Source organism: Liolophura sinensis, chromosome 7, assembly GCF_032854445.1.
Source record: "Liolophura sinensis isolate JHLJ2023 chromosome 7, CUHK_Ljap_v2, whole genome shotgun sequence".
NCBI classification, from domain to species: Eukaryota; Metazoa; Mollusca; class Polyplacophora; order Chitonida; family Chitonidae; genus Liolophura; species Liolophura sinensis.
This window is the reverse complement of record NC_088301.1, coordinates 54,519,817-54,546,627: the sequence shown is the minus strand read 5'-3', so window position 1 is coordinate 54,546,627 and position 26,811 is coordinate 54,519,817. Positions and strand designations below refer to the sequence as shown.

General features: G+C 38.1%; 1 long non-coding RNA gene across 1 annotated transcript; it reads right to left on the bottom strand.

The window, feature by feature from the left end:
* Window positions 1-8,258: 8,258 nt before the first annotated feature.
* Window positions 8,259-19,909, bottom strand: LOC135471732 (uncharacterized). The gene is made up of 5 exons (XR_010444466.1): window positions 19,609-19,909; window positions 11,464-11,621; window positions 10,812-10,959; window positions 9,908-10,044; window positions 8,259-9,537 (listed from the first exon to the last, which is right to left on the bottom strand). It is a non-coding gene; the product is annotated as an uncharacterized LOC135471732 (long non-coding RNA).
* Window positions 19,910-26,811: the final 6,902 nt, after the last annotated feature.

Genomic DNA, 26,811 nt, shown 5'->3' with positions numbered 1-26,811 from the left:
TGTGACATCTATCATTCGTCAACTGCTGAGAAAGCTTTTTGTCTTTTCTGCGTTTTTTTTTCTAAAGGACGATGTCCAAATGTTGTTTGTTGCAATGCAGCACAGAATCAACATTCTTTGTTTGAAGCTTCGTACCATCTCCTCGCTCGGCTTTCAGAACTATGTGGAAATTGAAAAGATGACTGTGTTGATCATTTTATGGTAAACTGACTCCAATTTTCTAATCCTTCGTCAAGTTTCTCTTTGTGAATTCAAGCCGTGCCCTGCGGTTTCCACTACATGTTATGTTTTTGCGTCTGGTGATGTTGAAAATTTATGCTATTAGAATGATATCGGAAATATGTGGACATATGATATTTATATATGGCGTTTAGCATCTCTAGATTTTCATGTTTTTATCTAACTCGGGTTAATGCCGGCTTTAGATTGCTACCTTATATAAAGGCGAAGTGGTAAAAGCGGCCGCTTCGAATGAACAAAAACTGGGCTCGGTTCAGACTTAAGTCTTTAATATTTTATAGTACCAGGTGTCGATCTTGGTACTTCTACGCTCTATGCTAATCCTTAACTGATTGTTCAGTCGCCTTTCTTCGTGAAATTATCTGTTGTCATGGGCATAGTATTCCAGAACCTAATCATGAAAGAACTTCATGGGGTATATAAGAGGTGGCATATATCTGCTAAAATGCCAACTGAAAACGGTAACATTAGGCATATATGTACATTATAGACGGGTACCATGACTGTTTTTTTTTTTTTCAAATATCTTTGAACACTATTGATAGTTTAGCTTTTGCATCATACAGGCCTACTTTTTACTTCTAGTTTCGGTACTTTGAGCTGTTTTAGTGACGATTGGTCGATGTTCTATGTTGCTTAATGTTCCAACTCCATTGCAATGAAACGCAAGGACGAGAGGGATTTGACTTGGTGGGTGCTGGCTACTTAGTTTTATCAGGATACGCTTAATTGTGAAACTTGCACGGCAAATAATGAACCTTATCAAAACGCGCCTACAAGTAACGCCTGGGGCTTGTGCTACTGTCTGTTTGGCTCCAAAACACCCTTCTACCCATAAACCTGGCTTTGTTCTCGATAGTGCCCACCTAATGGTAAATCCATTTCCTTCTTGTATGTGGCAAGCAGCAATCAACTGAGATACTCACTAAAGGCGATGGGAGCTCTGTTTCCACCGTGATGAAATTTTGAGTGTAATAATGGGTTTCCTTTGTGTGTGTAATTCTGAATAATACCATTTTGCCATGGCAGATTCGTGACATTTCGAAAGATGGACAGAGTTTTGTGAACACATTAGGCCGATGCCTATGTGTACAAGCAGCGGAATCCTCTCCCTTCTTGGAGACTTCCATCTTAAGGCTTTTAACGCAAGACGCCACTTGAGTTATACAGATCTTGATCTCTTTGTTTCCGTTAAACGCACAAGTCGATGTCGGAGGCCCTTGTCACATTGTCTATTGTGCACTAAATTCCTGTTCTGAGTTTGACAGGCACTTGACCATGGTATACGAATTGGCCAAGTCTAGAAGACTACCTGGATGTAATATGTGCATTCTTGTATCTTTTATGCATTTGTACATCTTGAAAACGGTGTAATGGGACTCTCTCAGGCTCTTTAGGTGAAGTTTTCTGTATCATCAATATATTATATTAATTAAAGGCATAGCCTTATTGAAATTGTGTTTCCATTACGGTTGTGTTAATATGCACTGTATGAAATGAATCGATCGTTTTACCAATATCAGCATATAAACAGCTGTACAGTTTGTCGGTGTAAATGAATACAACCAAAATTATTCTCATTTGGCACAGGCTGTTTATGACTCCAACATACGGAAATGTCAGTCACGCCAATTCTACAGCTTAGTACGCATGGCTGTAGTTTATACGCAAATACTAACCCATAATAACGACAGTTTTACTATACTGGGCAATAGCACATTAGAAGTTAGAATGAAACTCAGGAAAATTGACAAAAGGTCGGAATTCACCAGTTACGTGTGACCATTTGACAATTACTGTACTGTCGTCGCCTGTCATTCCGTATTTTTCTTTTATTATAGGCTGTTTTCCTATACTAATGTACAGAGTTTGTGTTTACTGAGAATCTCAGTAGCACGTTATCTTCTTTAAATACCAAATGTATATTTATTTCCTTTACAAGCGATATTTGAGGCGATAAAATATTCTGAATACCTTTGTAGTATTAGTGAAGACACACAGTTTCATAGTGACACCATCAGTTAAATAGAAAACGAATTTAGTTCACACTTTAGATAATTAAAAATGCCATAAATCCGTGAATGCCGTTCCCCAATTCCTCTCCAACTTTAATTTTGCAGGATTTTATACACGTAAATTGGCCAAGATGTCTCAGTTGTTATGTATACTATTTATACGTAGTAAAACATTTATACACATAGGGTATCAAAAATTTTCATTCAAGTATACTTGGTTCAAGCATGTCACGCATTGCGATTATTTTCCAGGCTGTTAACATATCGTAGTATCATACTGATAAATAAATCGCAAACACGTAGAGGAATCTACATAAGCAATACACAGTGCACTAAACTCTCATTGAGAGTTTCTTACAAAAGGATTAAAAATCATGCGTATTTATTTTGCATTGGAATCTGCTCTTCATTTTTAGTGGAGGAAGTGATTCTCGCCTCCTGTAATCCCGAAATCATTCTTGTACAATGATTAATGGCTGTTCTGTCCTCGAAAATGAGAACAATAGGCTGCATAGCGATGCTCCCTTGGCTACTGGCACACAAGTCCTAGCCAAAGCAAGCATTTATCTTCTTACACTGTGGCAGAATAAGGTCGCCAACGTCAGTTGTTGTTGGCGACAAAATGGATATATGAAAAGTTGCGATCAAAGTGCATATGAGATGCATATTTTGACATATGTCTGGCTGTGAGATGTAAGTTTGCCTGTAAGAGTTTGTTTGACAGTTGGGCTGTGAGATGTAAGCCTGTCTGCAAGACATATATTTGGCTGTGAAATGTAAGCTTACCTGTAAGACCTTTGTTTGGCCATGAGATGTAAGCCTGCCTGTAAGACATTTGACTGACAGTGAGATGTAAACCTGCCTGTAAGACTTATGTTTGACAGTGAGATGTAAGCCTGTCTGTAAGACATTTGACTGACAGTGAGATGTAAACCTGCCTGTAAGACATTTGACTGACAGTGAGATGTAAACCTGCCTGTAAGACTTATGTTTGACAGTGAGATGTAAGCCTGTCTGTAAGACTTATGTCTGACTGTGAGATGTAAGCCCGCCTGTAAGACATATGTTTGGCTGTGAGATGCAAGCTTGCCTGTAAGACTTATGTTTGGGTGTGAGATGTAAGCCTGCCTGTAAAACAATAGTCTGGCTGTGAAATGTAAGCTTACCTGTTGAGACGTATGTTTGGCCATGAGATGTAAGCTTGCCTGTAAGACTTATGTTTGGCTCTGAGATGTAAGCCTGACTGTAAGACTTATGTCTGGTTGTGAGGTGTAAGCCTGCCTGTAAGACATTTGGCTGGCTGTGAAATGTAAGCCTGCCTGTAAGACATTTGGCTGGCTGTGTGATGTAAGCCTGCCTGTAAGACATTTGACTGGCTGTGAGATGTAAGCCTGCCTGTAAGACATATGTCTGGCTGTGAGATGTAAGCTCGCCTGTAAGACTTATGTCTGGCTGTGAGGTGTAAGCCTGTCTGTAAGACATATATCTGACTGTGAGATGTAAGCCTGCCTGTAAGACATTTTACCGGCTGTGAAATGTAAGCCTGCCTGTAAGACATTTTTACTGGCTGTGAAATGCAAGCCTGTCTGTAAGACATTTGGCTGGCTGTGTGATGTAAGCCTGCTGTAAGACATTTGACTGGCTGTGAGATGTAAGCCTGCCAGTAAGACATTGTACTGGCTCTGAGATGTAAGCCTGTCTGTAAGACATATGACCGGCTAAGAGATGTAAGCCTGCTGTAAGACTTATGTCTGGCTGTGAGGTGTAATCCTGTCTGTAAGACATATATCTGACTGTGAGATGTAAGCCTGCCTGTAAGACATTTTACCGGCAGTGAAATGTAAGCCTGTCTGTAAGACATTTGGCTGGCTGTGTGATGTAAGCCTGCCTGTAAGACATTTGACTGGCTGTGAGATGTAAGCCTGGCCTGTAAGACATATGTCTGGCTGTGAGATGTAAGCCCGCCTGTAAGACTTATGTCTGACTGTGAGATGTAAGCCCGCCTGTAAGACATATGTGTGGCTGTGAGATGTAAGCTTGCCTAAAAGACATATATTTGCTGTGAGATGTAAGCCTGCTTGTAAGACATATGTCTGACTGTGAGATGTAAGCCCGCCTGTAAGACATATTACTGGCTGTGAAATGTAAGCCTGCCTGTAAGACATTTGACTGGTTGTGAGATGTAAGCCTGTCTGTAAGAAATATGTGTGGCTGTGAGATGAAAACCTGCCTGTAAGACTAATGTTTGGCTGTGAGATGTAAGCTTGCCTGTAAGACATATCTCTGGCTGTGAGATGTAAACCTGCTTGTAAGACATTTGACTGGCTGTGAGATGTAAGCCTGCCTGTAAGACATATATCTGCCTGTGGTATGTAATCATACCACAGGCAGAATGAGCCATCGCCTGAAATGTGAGACGTAAACGTAACTGTAAGATGTAAGCCTGACTGTGAAATGTAAACCTTATTGACTGGGGTACTTAAAACATAACTGTGAGACGTAAACCTAACTGTTAGATGCAAGCCTAACTGTGAGATGTAAACATGACTGATTTTGGTATGTAAACATAACTGTGAGACGTAAACCTAACTGTTAGATGTAAGCCTTACTGTGAGATGTAAACATGACTGACTGTGGTATGTAAACATAACTGTGAGACTTAAACCTTACTGTTAGATGTAAGTCTTACTGTGAGATGTAAACATGACTTACTGTTGCATGTAAACATAACTGTAAGACTTAAACCTTACTATGAGATGTAAACATGACAGAGTTGTAAATATGACACCTCATGATTTAAACCTGACAATCGAGATCTGAAGTCAACTTTTCACTGTTTCATAACTAAAACTGTTACCAGATTCTAACAGCTGCTACAAAAATGGTTACAAATCAGGGGTAATGTTAACTGATTTCTAATGGTTTGTAGGTCTGAAATTGTTTTCCTCTCATTTGCTGCAAAATGACTGAATTGGAAATTGCTGATCTTGTGTATATTCAGAGCCGTAAACAAAGTCGGTAAGTGTTGTGAACAATTCTGTTGTCCCTGCATACATGTAAATGTATATGCCATTTTGGTGATACCTTAATTCATTTTGCACGCTGAATGGCTAGAGTATCGAACGACTGTGATTACATCTGCACGCTTGAATACTAAACATACAGCCATCACGCACACACAGTAATTAGATTTCCTCAGACATTCGATGAAGATGCGTTTTTGCAACATCATTTCACGGTACAGAATGTGATTTGGATGTAAAGCCTTACCAGGGAAGTATCACAGGGAGTATCATTTAAACCGCCTTTAGTTGTCTTAAGAAGCATTATTGTGATGTATGACATTTTTTTCTACAACCATATCACACGATATTAATTTAACTGTCTTTGTTTTTGTTTTGGTCTTGGTTTGAAATTGACTGGAAATAATGCACTGCATGCATCTTGTAATGATATTAGTAACTGTTTGTAGCAAAAGCTTTATTTGTCATATAAATGGCATATACTTAGCTATTTGTGTATAAACTTATTTGCCATTTTTTCCCAATTGTTTATAGGTGACACTCATACCCAATTTGACTCCCAGAAGACTACACATTCCACAGAGTTTTTAGACTTGTCAATAGTTTTACACATCAACAAATGCGTGAAATGTAGCATGGCATAAAACGGTTAATTTTTCCTGAAAAAATATCAGAGAATCTATCACACGTTCACCACGCAATTATTTACTACAAAACAAACTTCTCCAGAGACAAAATCATAAAAAATTGAGATCTTGTCCTAAGCCGACCATGATTGAATGCTATTGTCGTGGATTAGCTCAATTTGGGCACGGGATCCACAGAGATTTAACAGTACATTAGAAACAAACCGTTTTTAATATTACATTTCAAAAGAATTCCGTTCCTTAGGATTCTAAAGAACTGCTCAGTGTGGGAGAGAGAGAGAATGCATCTGTTTTATTGATAATGCACATGTTAATTGTTCTTTGAAATGTTTAATTTCAATTTATGAAACCAAGATTGAGCTAAGAATTTGGCAATTTTGACATATCGGTTCAGATTAGGCAGTGCAGCACTTTGGAAGTCATTGGCCAAAAGCGAATAATGTTCTAAATATCTGGAGATGTTTCACGTCATACACAGCTGTGCTTTACTATGCTGAGTTTAACCAATTCCAAAGCTAGATCTTCATAAACTGTGGCTAAACGCCTGAAGACATTTTTGCCTAAAGGAGCTCATAATCAATAAGGAAACAGCTGTCACTGGGGATACGAAAAACCCTGGTTTTCCATAACAATATCCGATGCCATAAGGATTTGTTCAACGCAAAGTAATGTGAACATTTTCGTTTGACTTATTTCCCCCTTTTCCAACTGAGATTTCCAGTTTCCCGTTACGGTCCCTTACAAAGACTGTCCACTTCCACGACAATGAAACACCACTAACTTCCATCGTATCAGTCTAGGTAAACCCCGTTCAAAGCAGCTTTTCTGCTGGCCCTAAGATAAGCTCGAATTTCAGTGACAAAGAATTTTATCTCTGTTTACGCTCCAGCTAGATACATTGTATTGTAGATCATCTCACACTGTACGAACGATTGGAAGCATCCTCATATTTCCTAAAGATTAAATTATGTATGGCAAAAAAATGGTTGTGAGCTCAGCAATACCTGGGGTGAGACACCTTCAAGCTTAAAATTTAACCAAGTGAAATGATCAAATCATATTTTTTTCATTAATGCAATAACATGAAGCTCCCCAATCCTGCAACAACAAAGGCTATAATATGTGAATGGAAGTCAGTCATCTGAATTTGGCAGCAATGAAACTTAAAAAGAGTTTTCAGTGATGCCAAAGATTAAGCACTATGTTCCATCAGTTTTTTCCATTCTTTAGGTCTGGAAATATACCTAGCCGAGGACAGATTGTGTTCCTTGATTGATACCAAATATATATATACCTGACATTATTTACGAGATTTTCTTCACTTGGTAAAATACATGGTTTTTTGACAGCCATGTGAAACTTTCAACAGATCAGTGTGTCTATAGCCTACCTCTTTCCTCATAAGTACACAATAGATGATATGTTATTCGACAAACAGACATGCATTTATTTCTTTCCACTGAATAGCAAGAAGAGTTGGTCGCTTCCGAATATCTTGTGTTTTGATTTGTGGCTCAGATAGTACGGTGATAAATGGTTGAACGGTTCCAACAGGCTCGCTCATCTCAATAATGTCCAAACTTCTCACATAAACGGTGTATCTTATAGTCCCGCCCGTTTGAAACAATTCCAACCATAAAGACAGGGGTGTTAAAGGATGTGCCTTTTTATTGATTTTCACCTTATTAATCTTCTCTTTCCATTCCAACTGTCGTTTGTTTGCCATGACCCCAGCTTTCATCAACAAATCCTAGGGTTAAGAAGCAGATACGTCTTGGGTCGCAATCGATCTGTCCAGCAGCCAGAAGAATCTCGCTTAGGATAGGCGAGAACTTTTTACCCCTTTACTTTTACCAGGGCACAAAGTATGAGAGTAGAAATGTTCAAGGGATAATGATCTAACTGTCAGTTTTTTGCCGTGCAGAGTCTGATTATATATGCTAGGAAAACCAAACGATTTGGGAATATATGATATAATAATATATATTTGATATAATTCAATATCTATATCTGTAGATACTTATCGTGTTTATGCATTACGCTGTTGCTATGTATTTTGTCCAGAATATATATATATATATATATATATTATATATATATATTATATATATATATATATATATATATATATATATATATATATATTATATACAGCCTAATGCATCAACAGGATAATGAACTATCTCGCGAGATGATCTAATTCAAATATGGCAGATAATTATACAGAGATAGAACAAAACAATCGCAAAAAGTTACAAACAGCACAGCATTACACACTAATTTACAGAACAATCGCATTTATTGTGTACATGTCAGAACTCACATTTCTTCCCACAAAATATGACCAGACGAGCAGTGAATTTGCATAGCGTCAAAAATTCGAACCAAGTGGACGGTTAGTTCTTAATGTCACTACTCTATAATAGTTTATTACATTGCAATATTTACAAAGAAATTTATAAGGAGAGTGGTTGAAAAGATCCTGACAATTTCTTTGAGCTTGAAACAAAAGTTAAAGGACGTTACGAAAGTAATTATACAAAACTAATTCAGAAAATCCCCAAAAAGTAATGGTGTATAATCTCATTAAAACGGTGAGAAATACGTCGGTGCCACATATTGGTTTTGGTTGAATGTACTTATGTTTTGATTAAATGCACTCCTTCAATGTGCATTCTATTCTGTAACACGACGTATACCTACGTTTACATGTACCACATTTAAGTCTAATAGCATTTATACATATATAGAAACAGTGATACCAAAGGTGAAAGAAGTTTCTTTAGCTTTGCTGTAAGAATTTATTTAGGAATCTTACAGGATGTGGATTTAAAAGTTCGTGAGCACCAAGATGCAGGCTCCTCTGCATAATAAATAATGTACGTTTCGCACGCCATCAAGTCAGGCTGTGCAGCTCGATTTTACTCGCCATACCGAACAGGAAAACCAAACTGCTTGAAACACACTCATAAAAAATCAAAGTATCTTTCAGCTATCCCACCAAAAGTATATATACAGCTTTCCGTGAAGATCATATTTTGGCACACTTTCTTTCAAAATATAAGCGAAATAATTCAATTCTTCAATTCACATCATTTCATGTCACATTGCCATTGATGCAATACCAGTATGATCCACGATCGCCTTCCTCTGTGGGAAGTATATATTTTCTTTTCCATAATGATGAAGTGTAAAGCGTCATCACTGCAACAGAAACAGATCAGAATTCCAGCCGAACATCGTTAATGATCTTATGTGATAAACAACGATATGTTGAAACGTTCATAAGAAAGTACTGTTTGTTGTAGAAGATGACACATTTATGTCTTTGTTGGCAAGATGAACACTGTTGGTCATACCAACTCGGCGAAACGTAAGGTGAACAATGTGAAAACACAGCCAGATATCCTAGACGTTAATAATCCAAGAAAGCAGGAGCAGAAACATCAGGCTTAAAACACTCGGTAGCGTCCTGTCTGAGCCTTGTTTGAATACGGAATGCACGTGACGGGTGTAACCCCAGACATAAAGTCCACTATAGTTCTGGCTGTTACCGCGTCGCAGTACAACCCTTATGGGGATTCAGTGCAGCGCGTTATACCGTGAATAAAACTGTGGAAAAATAAGAAAAGAATGATCATACTGGTGTGAAACTTGACAAGGGTTACCTTTTCGACAGAATACAGCATTAAATTCCCCAACGATTAATTGTACCATTAACATAACTATTGTGGACCTCTTTAACAGTTTACCAGACACAGGATTAGCTTTAATGGCTACCTTTTTCTGTGAATCACTAGTCAAGCAAGGGCCAACCTCTTGCATAGGGAAGTGTTCAATGTTGACATTGCGTAAAATATCATGCCACTAAACACTACAGAAATACGTCGTTGGTTGAGACAATAAGTCATGGTATTTGTTTTTTACATATCGATGTGCATGATATGTACGTAGATCACTATAATTTCGGGTGTCTTCTCACCTGCACATAAGATCCATATATTTTTCTTTTGTGTAGGCTTCATCCTTTGCGGCTAAAAACTGTTTTTGCATCGACTTGCAACACGGTCTGTATCCTGTCTTTATATCCCGAAACACAGGCGGATGTTTTCAAGTAATCTGACAAGAAAAGAAATAAAAGTTCATGACTTTCTACTATCTAAGCATTTCACCGGTGACCATTTGCTCGACGGCGCACTATAGTTTAACTGTCCATGCCGTGGTTTTTCGTATTAACCACCCTTTGTTCTGCCAGGTTCGTGGAAGACGCATGTTTATGATATACCCTCATATACATGTAGCTGGGGGTAAATGGCTGCTGGCTTTTAAGGTAAAAACTTCAATCATCAGTGGCTAATTTTTCATTTTAGCAGGCGATTCAATCTAATTTTGCCGTTGAACACGTTTGTGCTAGTCTGCGCTCTCAGTCTGGAAATGCTTATTCATTTCAGCAAATGAATTGTTCCAGACAATTTTCTTTCTTTTCTTCCTATTAAGCAATGAAGAGTTACTCAAGTTACATGTTCTAAAAGCTTACAAAGCTCTTCCAAGATGAAAAGAGGACGATCTGATCAAGACAATCACAATGTATGATACTTCTGAGTTTTGTAGCCTCTCTTGAACAGTGGTTATGTGGTTAAATCACTAGAATGCGATACTAAACCAATGACAACACTATTTAAAACCGTTTTTGCACAATTTCGAAGCGTAGCAACTACTGATTACTGGTGTAATTCTACAGAAACTGTTTATCGTAAAAAATGCAGACCCACAAAAAAATCAACATTTCAGTTACGCATAATATTGTACTGGAACAAGTATTTAGTAGCTTTGAAAATGTGGTTTTCCTTATTTTCTTATAGTATCTGTTTTCTCCTATGGCTTACGCTCTTTCTTCTCGCATGCTGTATCAAATGCTTTCTTCATCAGCAGCTGGGTCCAGTGTACTCTTCAAGTGCATTTTCCTGTGGGGGTCCTCGACACTGAGTTAAAACGTTCTGGACGCAATGGATAGTTATATCAACGCTTCCGTCTCTGTGCAAAAAATGACAATAAGAATGTAATGTCGCACCAAGAAAAAAGAAGCTTGAGGACTCTGGGCCCGGTATATTTTAAAAATAGTTAAGCCTGGTATTTAATCTTGTCTTCTCAGCCATTATTGTATATTTAGGGCATCATTTAGTGTTTAGTGATTATTTAAACCTGACATAAACTCTAAAAATACATTTGTAAACAACTGGCTCGTGGGGACTATTAAGGCTTAACAATTATGCCTCTGTAATTGTATAAAAATTAAACTCAAAATGGAATGATATTTCATTGAACTGGTTGCTGACTGATTTGCAGTTCAAGTATGTTCACGTTATTCAAAGGTATTCGAAATACTTTAGCCAATCCAAACATTAGACTTTCGGGATAGTACTTTTGACTATTTTTATGTGTTAATTGCGTTGTGAAAACACATGGCTTACGATGGCGGCCATTTTGTTCAGAAAGTCTTGTTCAGTAAAATTAATAGCAATAATATACACAACTTACAAGCACTTTTGGTAAAAACTCTTTTGCGTCATCACCCGCCAAGACCTTTATTTTTCCGTCTTCGCCGACAAGATTTCCTAAACATGCGTATACATGTGTGACGGCGTCGTCTGGACAGCCTATGCATGTCTGGATGTGGAGGAGGCCTACGATAACACCTGAGAACAGACAAAAAATGGCACTGTGGAATTGTCGTACACATGTCTGCAATACAGCTAGTGTTTTACACCTAAGTAGATTAAATATGGAACTAAGATTAAGCACAGTAACCCACTTCCAGCCACAAAAGCATCAAACAAAATCTTATAATGCAATTCACATAATCTGTAACGGAAAGTGTATTGTTGGATTTTCTTTCTTCTTTAAAAGAATCAATTACACATTTTTTCTACAGCTGAACAGATTAGTTCGCCGTTTTTTGTACGTTGTTTTACTGGGAGAAAACATAAAAATCAATTGAGTTGTATGATTAAGTTCGAATACTATAGTTCCAAATCTGAAATTCTTTAGAAGTCATTACATAAAATTACTTGTAAGTCAATACAACATAATCCGCTCTTAGATGACTTGCAAAGTGACGGCCTGTAGAGCCTGACAATTTATCACGCTCAAAGATGTAAAAAAAAAAAAACGCCTACTGACGCATTTTTTTACGCATACGTAAAAGGATTTTGTCTGGTGTTATGGAGCTTCTAGTTTCTGTATACTGCACAGCAACAGTAAGCCAAAACATAGTATTCACTTACTCATTTAAAACTATCGCATGATGCCATCAATCTAAACTGACCTAAGCAGCATAAATTGTAGGGTTAAAAAGCCGGGTTTGTGCTTTACTGCCTTATTCTGTATTGATCGATTTGGTGATGAACGAGCATGAACAGCACTGTCGCTCTTGTGGAATTTCAGTGCGTTAGGGGTAATTCCCTATAAACCTGACCCCATATCGTTAACACCAACAGCTAATACACCATTGCATATTTTACAAATCTGCAAAACAGTGCACAGTAAAAGTCCACCGAACATTCCTTGCGTCTTTCAATATCATTGATACTTTTAACTGCTTGTCTTTGCATGATTCCACCCTAAGTTAATCTTCAAATACCTTCTTAGTCGTTTTGGGAAATGGTCTTGTGATTGTTGACCATAACGGCGTCCATTTTGGTTCACGGCTGGTATACGAACGTCTGTCTCAAAGCATGGACTCAACATTGCAATTATGACGAACATGGCTCATTTCGCTTATTTTTAGAGAGTGACAGCTTGGCAGCCAAGTGTGAGTTTCTTTTTCATTTGTCTGTTCCTCTTTATAGAGAACTCACTCTGGCGATTGCTGCGTGTCAAGACCAAGCATTTCGAAAGAGCTGGTTTCACAACACATGTTCCCTGCAAAAACTCGAACTTACCAGGGTAAAGCCATGTAGGCCACGTTTATCTCAATACGATTAATCACTTTGGAAAACAATCAATCGGCAAAAGTGTTCAAAAGTGGACACAGACGGTCACACTTTTGTCCAAAGTTGACAAATCAGCCGGAAAACTTGAACGTGATCTGTAACTTTCCATGGATAAGCCATGTACCAGTGTGAATTCAATATGAACTGTTTTTGGAGAAAAAAATCTGGAAAACTGCTCTGTGATTGACCGACTAACTGAGAGACGGGGTGCAAACCAGCTGGCTCCCTATACCTAGGTAACGGTAGTGGGCTGACAAAACAATCCGCATCTGTCGATATTCAAATCACATGGAAGTCTTAATGTACATTAAACTGCAATTGTAGGTGCATACGCAGTGCATATATGTCATGCAAAAATCGTTAACTCGGTTTTGAGCTGTTTGTAACGCATAATTTGGAGAGGCAAGCGGACCTACAATTTCTATAGAGGCATGAATCTTCACTGCGAATTCAACAGGGTGAGTGGAGTAAGTATAGGAACCTGAATTCAAACGGTGGGGTTGAAGATCATTACACAAGAAGAGTAAGGATTCACCAAAGTAGTGTGAACGGAATTGATTACTACGACTCTGAAGGGACAATTCAGCCGTCTGGACATGCAGTGGAGAAGCTCAGCCTCACTTATATCAAAGACACGTTTACAACGCCCCTGAAATCCTCTCAGACATACACATAACCTCGGCGGCGTACTAGATATATTAAACGTGCACTTTTCCACACACATTTTTAATCTAAACAACATATTCCCTGGCTTTTCCCTGGCTTTGCAGAAGTAGCAAGAAAAAAACGTTACCATCCGTTAACATGTGTAATCGACTTTTTATGAACTCCGTCTAATATTATTGGCAAATAACACGTTTTGAACGTTCTGTATGACTGTTCTAAACCTGCAAGCAGTGTGGACGTTTCTGTGTACCTTAGACTTGTCAGTATCTTATACTCAAGTGGTTTCTGTTTTCTAATGCTTATAGCAACGTTAAAGGATAGTATCAGGCAAGTGAGTGTGGAATCGACCGGGTAATAGCTAGGTAACCAGCAATAGGAAGAGCTCTTATAAAATATTGTATCTGTGTTGGGATAAATCGGTAACAGCCAAACAAGCCCCAGGCTGATCCGAGGAAACAAAACACGTTTTAGATTTGGGCTAATCAAGGAAGTGACGCCCGGTTAGTCGAGACTCCATGGAGTAGCATCAGGCTATTGTGTTTGTAATTCTAAGTAATACTATCGCCCCAGGACGTGAATGTCAAATATGGAACTTCAGTCTGACGTCAAATCGATGGTAGCACAGTCCGCTTATAAAACGGATTGCCACCCTTACCCGAGTGGTATGCGGACATGAGGAGAACAATAGGCAAGGATGTGCTTTGTTAAAGTCAAGCACCTGTGCACTGGTTCAATATGGAAATGGCACTTTTCTTAATTAGCACTTTATTCTCTTCCAGTAGAGCAAACGGATACAGGATCGTCTCAAGCGATATGAAACAACAAGTCAATTACACACCAACGTTTAGTAGTCTAGCAAGTGAGTTATAGCTGTCCTCTTACGATGGACTTTAATATAAAAAGTTAACCATATCAGATTATGGTTAAGACTGCTAAACCAGGTCCGCTAACAGTTTGCAGAGGTGATAGAATAAAGCTCAATTTTCGAAAGTTTCCCATTATAATTTAATCTTGAAAAATTCGTTTTACTCAACATTTATGATATTTAGGTCACAATGAATCACATCATTATATTTTTTAGATTTTATTAATTCCTCTTAATTCCTCCCTCAAAAAGCTACGTGTTGATTTTATACAATGATTTTATACAGATTTGAATATCCCAAATGCGACATTTTCGACTCTTGCACTTGACGTGCCAATTAAAGTTGTTAGCCTAAACATGCAGCCTAACACATTGTCTTCGTTTCTCTGATTTTACTATCTATACTGAAGTCTTCTATAGTCTTCCACTTAAAGAGGATGACTGACCTGCTGGATTTATAAACTAGCTGTGTAATGCGTCTTTATGCTGTTACCACATGCTTTCCTGTAAAGCTTGTAGAACACTGCTCGTTCTAAACTACCTCCTAAATCAAAACGATTACTGATCGTTTTATACTAATGCCAGTCTGTGTTCGGTCCATATTGAGTAAAGTCCTCAATTAGTATACAGAGCTGATCAAACAGTACGGAATTTTCAGCACGCAAGTTATTCACCTCTGAATGCTTGCTCTAAAAATGTATGCAGTAAATAGCTGCTTCAATACACGACGAAAACAAAACAAGGTGAAACAGAAGACAACACCTTTTGGCATCGATTTGGAAAAGAAGGACCGTGTTTTTCCATTGTAACCTGAATTTGTAATGATTTTAGTATTGAGAATGTGGGTTATCCATCATTTTTCAATAATTAAAGCGAAGGTTTATCTCATTGACGTACCAGTTGATTTGTTTGTTTTGACTGAAAAGGATACCTTGTTTATATCAGGCAAGAATAATGTTGCCTGTCTTATAAACAATTAAGTAGTGGTAGATGAAGGCTTGATTGAAAACAAAGCACGGAATACTATGGCTGATTATTGCCTGATGTGCCTCTTGCTGAGTTCAAATCACGAGACAGAGCTTATGGTATGAACTGTCCACTCATCCGGCACAATGCCCTTGTCTGTTCGTGTATCATGTATAAAAAAGGAATGACCAAAACATTACGTTTTTTGCATGTTCCTGCGTAACTGGGACCTTTGCAACTTAACGAATCCACAAAGCCCTCGATATTCTGTAACTACTGGTGCCTTCTGTTTGATCAGCTCTGTACACCAGCGGATGGATTCACTCAATACTCCGAAGCACACATTGAAATTAAGTATAAAACAACAAGAGAAAAGATGTAGTTTGCCGACGTGTTCGGCGATTTGGGCTGCAGCTGAGAAGATATTCGACCAGCTGATGAGCTGCAAAGTTCGATAATCCCTTTAATGCACAACTAATCGATTTGAAGGCAAGGCTAGTACCGATCGGCCCTAAGTCAACACTCGTAGTCCGCCACTTCGCCAGCTTGTATAGTGGTAGAACTCGTAGAATGGGATCTTCGAAATTGGACGTCAAGCAGTCCGTCTCTGGATTGAATCCACTTGTCATTTATTTACGATTTTTTAAGTTGCTATCTCGGATCTTCCATAGTTTTTTTATTTAGCGTTTTCTAGAAACAGCATTACACTTTTGGGCTTCATACTCCATGTAGCAAACAAATCTCAAAAGAGTTCTCTTTTTTTTACCCAGAATTTCGAGAGAAGTGCTCTAGAAGGTCATGAGATTTTCTATATGTATTTTGCTTGCCTTTATATGCACTCGTAACACGACACCGGCCAAAAACAATCTCTGTGTCGTTTATCATTGGAAAATACTCTCATTATATTTACGGTTTGTTCAAAATGCATGGAGACGTATACTTAGGACATGCAGTCAGTATAAAATTACGCATTTTTACTGAGTGGTTGGTTGTTAGACTGAAAACTGAATCACCCGTCTTCGGAATTAACATGCTGGATGGAAGGATGAATCGTCCTTTTCCTCTTACCGGGTTAAAACTGCTGTTCATACCTCTGCAATAAGATTCTTGCTTATTCAGAGGTTAAGGCATTTTAATCATTTTATAACGGTTGTCTTAAATAAAGGTAGTTTATGTAATATAACACTGCCATCTTGAAAAGTTCCTCATATGGTCCACAATGGCATTAGTAATTACATGCAGCCTTCAACACCACACAAGGCTGCATATATATGCATAAATAGTTGGATGATTGGTTGATGATAAGCATATAAACAGGAGGTAATCAACCATATCCTGTAACACCTACAGTTGGGCACATACTTTGAACAGAGTTTGACAAGGATCTTACCTGCAATAGTAACGAAGAATCCTACCACCATAGCTGACCTTTGTTACTGAGGTGTAATAGCAATAGTGTATGTATGTAATCCCTTGTGATCTTGCTATGACACTAGCATTGTGAATCAAAATGGCTTTGTTGTCGTCCCCGAATATAGAATAGCGAAATTAACCCTGTATCACCTGCTTTTCAGACTGAAGTCCATAAGCATGCTTAATCATATCTGATAACCACATGGCACTCAACCACGCAGAAAGCAGGTCGGTGGCTCCAGGCTTGTATACCAGTATATACAGCAAATATGTATATATCTATATATGCGGGAACACTGTTATACACGCCCGCTCTAGTGTCATCAGTAGATTAGATATGGCTTCACATGCTTGTTATCAGGTCTTAACACTTAAGGAAGAGGCGATGAAAGGATACAATTACGGTCATTAAAATGCCCGAACATGTGTAGACAACTGAGCATAAATCTTAACTCACACAACCAAAGCCAATGGACTAGAATATGAAAGTGTTACTTTTAGGTTTCATCGTCACAAGGATTTATGCTGTCCGATGAATTTAAAGGAGTTTACTATTCGGTGTTGGAAAACCGACACTGAATAGAGAAATGGTGTGTTATTGATGCAGTGGTTTGTTCTTCACTGGATAGGGAAGTACCCTAAAGAGCTAGAACTTGGTTCCCTCCTGGGATTTTAAATTTGAACTACAATTTTTGAAAATCGATTTTCTAGAGCAAGCATGTCTGTCAGTTTAACGGCAGATAGCGTAGCATCAGTGTCCTATCGTGCAATACCTCAGTATTCCGTTAACAGCCCCTTAAAGTCGCTCTAGCCTTTACTGTGACATTGGTCTAGTATTTATACAGCTGCTTTTAAGTTCTTCACCGGTTAAGTATAATGGCATGTAAGATCGTGGGTAACGTGCGACAAGACTCAAATCACTACTATTATTCAAATTAATAATGCAAGAGAAGCAAATCTTTAATGTAAATGAATCGCCTGTTTGCTCACAAAAACTAATACACAGCAGAAAACATCATCACATGGAAGCCTGAATTAGACCACAAGAGACTATCAGCTTCAGCACTGTATAAACCTTTCTCCGCTTGATGTAGGTATAGACATACGACACTGGGATAAAGAGGAAAGCATCTTTGATCACAACACAATGCTGTCTAGGAATAGTCCATAAACATTGCATAAAGTGACGAATTTAAACGTTATTTACTCATTTTTGGGCCATATTTGTTGTAGTGTTGATGCTTGCAACACTGATCCAATTCTTCCAAAGGCATTATGGTATATATTATCTTGCACGTCAAATGAAAAACAACCACTTTTCACCGGAGGACAAAGGTCATTAGACTGTCTAGTCCTTTATTAGTTGCATGGTTCCAAGCTCTTTCTTTCCTCACTTAAAAACGAAACTGAGCCATGATCAAGACTTACGCCAACGATATCAAATGTTTTCCTGTGCCAAACCATAAAAATGAAATTTCTTGCTGAAGATGTTAGTTTCTTGTGCCGTAATGCGTGTGAGAAAGCGATACCCAGTGTACTTCAGACATATAGTACATCACTGAGACGATATTTCACTTTGAAAACAACAACTTTAATTACCCCATGCGTAGGTAAATGCACCAACACGACGCCTGTTTTTCGCGAAACTTATGATGGATTTTACCCTATAAAAGTTATGTCGAATTACGGAGCACTAATATGTCGCGTCAGCCCGGCATATACATGTATAAAAGACTACAGCTATGTCAACGGCTACCTGAAATTACAAATCTTCAGTTTTGAGGACGAAATGTACATACAACCACTCCCCCACCCCACCTAAAATCCCTAACTCTCAATGTAACCTAACTAGAATGTCCATTTGCGAGAGAAAATATATATATATATATATATATATATATATATATAAATATATATATATATATCCGTAATTCGACATAACTTTTATAGGGTAAAATCCATCATAAGTTTCGCGAAAGACAGGCGTCGTGTTGGTGCATTTACCTACATATATATATATATATATATATATATATATATATATATATATATATATATATATATATATATGTATATATATATATGTATATATATATATATGTATATATATAACGGTTGAAGATGGTTTACTTAATGCAATGCTGTGTAGATAAATATGCTGTGTAGTAAATATGGATTGTACATGAAACAGCCAACTCGTTATCACACTCGACAAATGGCCCCCAATGAATACCACTTATGTGAATGTGAATATACAAAGAGTTGCGCAGTCTGCACTGGGATTAACAATACATGATACAAGGGCAACACATGTTTTCCTCACTGTTTCACTGGAACAACTGCTGTGGGGAAATAATACTAACTCTGCAATCGGCTAATCTAAACCCCTGGAGCGCGGACATGAACGCTTCCTGGATCGATACTTTAAACATGCAGGTGTGATTGCAAACGTTCAGTAGGTATGTTAATATATCATATGCACAATCAATCAAGGCGTGCAGTATAAACGCCCAGTTATTTGGCTTTAAGAACACCGAAAAAAAGGAACCACTTACGAGTGACCGTCAACAGATTCAGGAACATAAGCCCACAAAGTACATTTGACAACGGTATAATACTAATCAACATGTTACGAAAACTTTTTGAAATATTACGAAAGCCAAGCAGAACTTTTAAATAGTTATCATTGGGTTGGTTAACATGAACTTTTACCACAAACGAGCACCTGTTCCTTGCCACACACCTGTTCTGTACCTGTCTGAAAAGTAATAGTAAACTTACCAGTCCAGAGTAAATAAGTTATGTTGAACGTCGACCATATTCCCGGAACGCTCATGTTTCATTTGTTAAGCCGTGGTAACAGACGCATTCAATGATACCCACGAAGGTAACGCCGCATCAGTGTCCCTAACTGTCGTTGGCGATATATCCCAGTGGTAAACAGAATTAGTATCTAAGCGTGAGCAACAACAGCATTAGTCTTTAGGAGAGCACCGTGTCAGGACCGGCGCGACTGATGTACGCCACTTGGCGAGTGACTTGATCATCGCGACTGGAGAGTTAACTGTTTTCCTCCCACTTCGTTAAGATTAGCAGTGCTGTGAAGATCAAGCATTGAAATAGGTTTAAATCGATCCAGGGACAACAGCTGGCTGCTTGGTTCCGGGACATGCGCTGTCATAGCTCTCCGTGTATCACGCGGAAATTTAACATCGGACATCATTTTGTTTCCTTCCTGTGTGGCTTTGTTGGGTATGTGCGAACCGACAAGGAAGCTGGGCTCTGAGCACAACTGTCTATGAAGTAGGCCTACAAGGCCATTCAACGTGCTCACTATAACAGTCCGTCCAGAGTACCCAGCAACCAATGCGGCAAAATCGAAGCATAGCATGAACTTGAGTGTTTGTTGGAGGACGTAAAATATATAGACGCCTAATATGGTTAAGTAGTACATTTTGCCATTTCGGCATTTTTTGCCATTTTCTGCCCAGCATATCCGCAGTTAAGTTTTAATATTTATTAATGAAAGTGCATAAATCTACAACGTTTGTTTGTGTGCCACCACAACATCACAAATAAGGGTCAGTCACATGGATGAGCGGGTCACCCAGCTATATGCATAGTGAGCCGGATCACACTCGCTGAGTTATGTCCGTTGACAAGGTCAGTATTTCCGTTGCCCAAAGTACAAACTATATTAATATATTTGTGTTCATAAATCGGAAACCAATGCTTCCCGAGACACGATTAGCTGTCATGCAGGACATTAAATATAGGCACAGAAATTTAATATTTCTATAACCTGCTGTGTGGAATATCCATGCACTGTTTACCTGTCCACTGATTCAGAAAATCTTTAAATCTCTAAATTGTTCTAAATAACTAAGGCAGTCAGGACTAATGAAAGATAACCGAAACAAATAAAATGCAGCACTGTATCTTTGTTAACTGGTTTTGCCTCTGCGGCGCTCTTTACCTGTGTTGCTGTGTAATATGTCATTACGAATAGCGTTCTGTTGGTGTAAATGGTGTTCCCATCTGTATGGGAGATACGTGTATTGTGGATGGCAATGCCTTTTCGGGCCTAAAGACGAACTTTCTGGTTAACAAGCTGAATCCGTAAAATACAAATTGGAACAGTAATTAATGCTGATCTCTAACAAAGTTAGTCGCCCCATGTTTTCCTCACACAATTAACCATTGGAAATGTGAACAGTCCCGACTGTGACTGACAATCCGGACACAGATTCTGTACTGTAAGCCTTTGGGCGAAATCTAATTCAAGGCCAGCTTTACCTAAGGAAACATTTAACTAGTGATAATGTGCCAAAAGCCGCGTTCAAATTACTGGTTCATCGATTCTCTTTCATAATTGAATTCTTATAACGAATCTTTGGAAGCTCTCGCGATGTCGGGAAACGCTCGATTGGTGAATTGGTTTTCTAATGAGCGATGACCGATTCTAAAGATAAGAAGATAATCAGTTCCCAAAGGCTAGCAAAACATCTTACCGTCAGACATTTTACCCCATTTCGGTTATATACGCCGGAGATATGATAAAAAGCAAATCTGGGCTCAACAGGGAAATGTCATAACCATGCATACAGCCTTAGATATGTAACTTACTGCCATAATAAATACCAATTAAACATACCAGTGTACTGGGCATTAATTACCTTATAAAGAATGTACAGCTTATTTGTAGATTTGGTCCCTATGTGTTTTATCGTTGTCCAAAACGTATCCATGGGTATCCATAGGACAAGCAATATACAGTTACAATTATTTTTTGAAATATTAACCCTTTGTTTATAGCAGAAAAGGCCATATCGACTGTTCTATGCTTAACAATTCATATTGCTTTCTTTTCTCTCCCGATTTTCATTCTTCCGAGCAACAGCTTATGTGGGGGTCCTTTCCATTTTGAACAATAGCAAGCTCAATCCACTCATGATCACCTCAATAGCTACTTCAAAAACCTTTTCAAAGTTACCAATTTTGTATTTGAAATAAGTCTGAAATAAAGTGCTATATTAGCATCACAACTTCCCAAAGTATATGTTGTTTGTTAAGTTGAGCGAAAGTTAACTTTCTCGAAAGAGAAGCAGTCAACAGTTGTCAAATGAAAAACCTATGTAATCCATTTATATAAATCCGTTATCTAATCTAGAACATTGTTTATGAAAACAAGGTTAAAATCATTTTTCCATTTTTGTATAAATGAAATATTTCACTTAAATAGCGAATGATATGTACTAATTGTTTTAATATACGATATTCGTGGTGTCAAAACAGCTTTCCCTGAAATCCATACAACCTATGGTATTCATTCTATTTGGTATCGTTTTTATAGAATTTAGATTCAAGATAGCAGAAGCATTCAAACGAATCGCCGGTCTAACAGTTTCCGATATTAGAAAGAAATGATATTTCGCGAAAGTTAATTTAGCCCAGATATTATGTCGCATGGCATACACAGAAGATCCATTATATGTAGACATTAAACCCGGGTGTAAAATATGCCAACCATCCTAGATTCAATTATGCCTTTGAGGCCGGCATATCGATTCCGAAAGAGGCAAACCAAGATGACACGATAAAATTGTTTTGCCTCTTTACTGTCGCTAACTGAATCTATTATATGTGTGATGATTTAATTTCATACAGAACATAGCAAAGCCATCATCCATCAAAAATAATCCAATTATGTACAAGAAGGCTGTATGTTTTGCTCTGTATTAATTCTCATGAATACGATTTGTTCGTGTACGATACAATTTTTTGGACGATCTTAACCTGTTACATTTACCATGTGTCATGAGGCCGGATACAGTTTTAGTAGATATAAACATAATATACACGTGCTTTTATTAAGGGTTAGGTAGAACCACACTATACACCTATATTTTAGTAAACAGGAATTACTGGCTTTTAATACTTTCTGAAAACATTGCATGCACTGAGGTTCACGTGTATTCATGAGGTTCACGTGTATGCATGTCATATTTTGAGAACCTATTGTAAGTAGGGATCATGGGTTTGATTTGTTATCCGCGTTTTTGCGCTCTACAGCTTTGACTAATTAGAAAGCCGGTTAATACACTTGCGATGCATCATATACATCGTGCCTTACTAACTGTATAAGGTGACAGATGCAAAAAAAACAAAAAAAACACATCGTGACAGATGCGACCTGCAATCTGTATACTGTACATCTGTATTAACCCACATCCACTATTTCACGAAAGACTGACATATGGCTAAAATATTCGCTTTAATGCATATTAAACATCCGAGACAAGGATGATGGCTCGCTTTAACCCGTAAGTATTGTAACTCACGATGACCTTCCTTCCGAGCAGTATGCTGCACTTAGTAAGTACTTATGTTTCTTAGTATGTAAAACCGTGCAGCAAGTTTCCACAGACATTCTTATATGGTTGATGGTATGTCAAGTTTACAAGTCGATTCGCTTTCCAAAAGCATTTGTTATCGTATATCTTCTAAATACATAGGGTTTTGTAGCTCTGATATCGTGAACGCAATATACGAAATATGAAATCTAGTAGCATTGTGGGAGAAAAATGTTATCTTACGGACGACATAAAGATATGTCATATTTAATCAGTCGTCTAAAAGCATTTCTATGTTATGCGGGAGAATATATAGGATTTTGCATCTTAATTCTCATATTACTTGTGTATGCGAGAAAATTTCACGCAATATTAGTATTCTAAATAATATCATAGATGCAATCAACAAAAATTATTGTTTATCCTTTATTATTCTTTGGTATACCTACTTACCTTATTGTAACGCATTTAGGGCAAACACTTATCAGTCACACCTCAGACAACTTTAAATTCTACAAAAACGAGCACTTCGCCTCACATCTCTTTCAAAACGCCTACCAGAAATCCTGCCACCATTGGAATTTAACAAATTCTCGATCTTACGAATAAATTCTTCCCTCGCCCAGAATTAATTCCAACCACTTTTAATAGCTATATTTTCCCACAAACTAATGTACACGATTACAATACCCGAGGAAGATCTCTTAATTTAAATAGAACATTCTATAAAAGTGACTTCACTTCAAGTAAACGCGCATCGAGAGTTCATAAACTTGTTATCATAACATTATAGGGGTTGAGAAGGGTATAATGGGAACTTTGTAACATGGGTGTGGAAGTTTAACGCTGAGCCAGTGTTGAGAAGGGTATAATGGGGGTTTTAATACCCGCGTTCAGTGTATATTGTCTAAATCCATATATGATTTATATACAAAGTGTGGGCGAGGTCTGTAGCTCTGAACAATAAAAGAAATTTCACATTTCGAGAAATGAATTATATTGACAATGGGTGATACAAGGTAGCTAATTTGAGCGAATACCATACGGTCTAGGTCTAACCTGACACATCCGATCATTGCACTAGTGATGAGAGCAGCCATGACACGATTCTCATGTCACGCCTTATAAATGTTGAACGTGGACGTGCAGTTGACATGCTTCAGGCTGCCTGTGGCTGTTATATGGAGTTATTGGGTTTGCCAGAAACATGCAAATGTTTTCTTCCACCAAAATGCTGTCTATCGTTGTTTTATGGATATATTCTTGAATACGGCGTAGAATACCAGTCAAATAAATAAATTATTCATTGTATACTGTACCATGTATATGCAAGTATGTTTATATTTACTGCAAACAGTAATTACTTGATATTATAGTTATATTTTAAGTATTCGTACAAATATAAAAGACATATTCTGTTTCTGATAGAAATAACCCCTAGCTACAATTAAACTAACATAAAGTAGAGTAAGATATTCAGTGATAAACTTTTGCGGCCGAATAAAGCGTTAAAATGGGAGGTGTTGAGAAACCACACTTCGCGAGGCTATATGTGAGTAGTGGTGTGGTCCGCAACCAAATCGGGTCGTTTCGCAAAGGCAGCAATTCAGCTGTCGGAGTAATTTTTTCTGTTTATTTTTTAACATGTCCTAATGTGGCTGTCAACATTATGTTCATATTTGAAAAAGTGTAAAATTTACTCTGTTCTCTACATTTATTTTCACCATCTGGGTATCAGCCCTGGGTAACACCCGGGTGTGGGTGAACAGAAACACGGCTTCTTACTCTGCCAGCTAATTCGATTTATCCATTTGGAGGTGCCCTCTTCGGAAAGTCAATGGTGAGAGTGTTAGTCACTTATCGTTCATCTTATTGTCAGGCACCAGAGTGTAATGGAAGAGCTCGTCAGTCAGAAGAAACTGATAACTGTGCAATTCAGCCAAGAAGTGGCTACAAGAAAGGCGTCCTTGGTGACAACCTTTTCACCTATCAGATTTCCAGATCTCATCTCCATTTAAAGGCCGTCGGATTTACACCTTAAGAATAGGTACCATTAGCGCAATGGATTTGGGTAGGCAGGTGCCTCAATGGTGGAACTTAAGTAGGTATTTTCGGTAGGCTTAACAGATATTCTTAACATCTCTCCTGTTCGGACTAACAAGCCGTATTAGCACTGACCCCTCGTAAATAAAACTCTAATCAGGGGTGAACTGGGCGGCTACGGATGTTAATGACCTCACGACGACATACTGAACTTCATTAAGGCTAGTCAGTCGGTTAGAATGACAGCTAGGTAGAATGCAGGTGACTTGATAGACACCGTTTTGCAACGGCGTGTTTATATCTAAAGGGCTTACAGCATACGGTGTAAAACCACAACAGCCACGACAGTGTGATGGCTGGCACAAATAGTACCCGATGAAATGCGGACTCTTGTCCAGTTACCTAAGATAGAGTTTTATTCTAAATGTTCACTGTAGATAAAGTTCATACCTTTGGTATTTTGAAATTCTCGTGTTTCTGTTCTTGGAAATATAACCATAATTTACTGCTGAAACCATTTGATCTTAAAGTCAACGAAGATTTTCTAATGGGCGAGCGTTTCAAAGCCCGGGAATACCCTGTTCACGTAAGTTCTTCGGACAATGGTAATAGTTGCAGAACCCATGTAGTATTCAATATTCCAGTATATCCTGGTTTAACTAAGCTCAGCATTGGTAATGTTACATATGTAAGTTTGTACAAATAGTCCGCTGTATTGCAATCTGTCATTGCAGAACGGCCATTAGTCTTTGGATCTCTGTTTCGATGACTAGATTCAAAGATACATTGACTTCATCAGCAGGGACACAGCAACTGAAAAATTCTACCATAATAACACAAATTTAACCTCAACAGATGATGGAAACAGCTTTGAACACATCAAAGTTGCAGTTTTGGAACAGTAATTTAAATTTAGTTATCCCCTGGTTAGTATGTACACTCCATGATACTGTCGTATAATATTCAATCAACCACAGTTGAAGATGAAATTCCAATGATCATCGATTCATCTGGAATTCCCATAATTATAATGGTTAAATGGCTTGAAGCTGATCTAATATACAGTGTCCTTCTACGTCAAACGCACATACTTTGTTTACATTTACTTGTGTTACATACAATAAATAAATCCTTATATTCTGTAGATATTTCCTATAAGTTATAATTCATGGCGAACTGCGTCTAATTACTGACTGGCTTTCATGATGATGGCCGTTGAATGTCACATTTGCGATATCTCTACAGTGGTTTAAAGCGCAATCCTGTTTCCCTCAACTGACATTTTTGACCCCATACTGACCTTGTCTATGAGTTTTTCACTGTTCATTATTAGTCACTGACAGGTCTAATAAAGTGCGAATCTTGATAAACACGCGGGTCATAGGAGTTTTGGCGAAGCTCTAACACGCGATCGCCCAGCCCCTCTGCATTTGTCATGTTGAATTTCATGCATGAACTTTAAACTTGACATGCACAGCCATTGGAAATCACCATCAGCAAATATCTGAATATTCCTTCTAAATCTTCATACCTAAAGTTTTTTTGTTTTTTTTTGAGGGGATGGGGGTGGGGTGGGGAGGCTGATAAT